This window comes from Nicotiana tomentosiformis, chromosome 2, assembly GCF_000390325.3.
Source record: "Nicotiana tomentosiformis chromosome 2, ASM39032v3, whole genome shotgun sequence".
Lineage (NCBI taxonomy): Eukaryota > Viridiplantae > Streptophyta > Magnoliopsida > Solanales > Solanaceae > Nicotiana > Nicotiana tomentosiformis.
The window spans coordinates 123,200,663-123,202,168 of NC_090813.1; the positions used below are offsets into that span (position 1 = coordinate 123,200,663).

At 41.7% G+C, this 1,506-nt stretch overlaps 1 long non-coding RNA gene across 1 annotated transcript; it reads left to right on the plus strand.

Annotated features, from left to right (window-relative positions):
- The first annotated feature begins 473 nt into the window (after window positions 1-473).
- LOC138906673 (uncharacterized) lies at window positions 474-1,021 on the plus strand. The gene is made up of 3 exons (XR_011414202.1): window positions 474-622; window positions 725-876; window positions 926-1,021. It is a non-coding gene; the product is annotated as an uncharacterized lncRNA (long non-coding RNA).
- The last annotated feature ends 485 nt before the right edge of the window (window positions 1,022-1,506 follow it).

Here is a 1,506-nt window from a genome sequence, read left to right on the forward strand (position 1 = left end):
GCTGGAACTACCGAGAAGCTGTGATTTCACTGTTGTTGTTGCTGCTGCTCTTTCTTGCTGAGCTCCCTATTACACCAAAGTCAAAATGAAAAAGAAACTAACTAAGCCTATCAGCTACGAGTTACAAGATTCCTATCTACGAGTCTTCTGAAGCTTGATCTTGAGTCTTGAATGGTTCTTCATGCGGACTTTTGACTTGAACCTTGATGCTTGCTAACTGCAGGTGCTAGTTCTTTCTTCTTCAGCTTTTCGGATCAAGATGGGACATGCAAAGCTTGCGACTTCAATCATATCTTGAGCAGCCCATATCTTTTCATCTACTTCTGCATTTTGGATTCACTTTTTTTTTCTTTTTATTCTGGATTGAGACTTCCTCCTTTGGTCATCTCGGACTGTCAGCTCACATTCTTGAGGCGAGCTTCTGCTACTTCTAACTTGAATTGAATCCTCAAATTGCTTCCCTCGTTCTCCAGGTGGGCGCCTGATGACTTAAAACTCGAAATAAATTCCCTCATTCTCCAGGTGGGCGCCTGCTGACTTAAAAACTTGAAATAAATTCCCTCATTCTCCAGGTGGGCGCCTGTGCTGACTTAAAATAGAAATGAATTTCCTCGTTTTCCAGGTGGGCGCCTGATGACTTAAAAACTTGAAATAAATTCCCTCGTTCTCCAGGTGGGCGCCTGATAATGACTTGACAATTAAAACAAATTCCCTCATTTTTTAGGTGGGTGCCTGATGACTGACTTGAACTTAAAATAAATTCCCTCATTCTCCAGGTGGGTGCCTGCTTACTTAAAAACTTGAAATAAATTCCCTCATTCTCCAGGTGGGCGCCTGTGCTGACTTAAAACAGAAATGAATTCCCTCATTTTTCAGGTGGGTGGGTGATGACTTAAAACTGAAAATAAATTCCCTCGTTCTCCAGGTGGGTGCCTGATGACTGACTTGAACTTAAAATAAATTCTCTCATTCTCCAGGTGGGTGCCCGCTTACTTAAAAACTTGAAATAAATTCTCTCATTCTCCAGGTGGGCGCCTGTGCTGACTTAAAACAGAAATAAATTCCCTCGTTTTCCAGGTGGGTGCCTGATGACTTAAAACTGAAAATAAATTCCCTCGTTCTTTAAGTGGGCGACTGATGACTTAAAACTTAAAATAAATTTCCTCGTTCTCCAGGTGGGAGCCTGATGTTGACTTAAAACCTAAAATGAATTCCCTCGTTCTCCAGGTGGGCGCCTGCAATCATGACAACACAGACAAAATAGAGAAACTTTTCTGCCCCAGTTTGTACCAGGAACATTCATTGATTGTTAGTTGCATCCCATTATCCAGGAGGGTCTTGAAACTTAAAATTAGATCCCATTATCCAGGAGGGCCCTGAAAATTTAAGACTGAACTTATCTGGAGCATACCTTCCTCATGGGGGATTCCTAGCAAAGCAAACAAGATTCTTTCCCCTGCTTAAAACAAAGAAAATTTTGTCAGTTTGAAACTGTGGCGGTTAGTT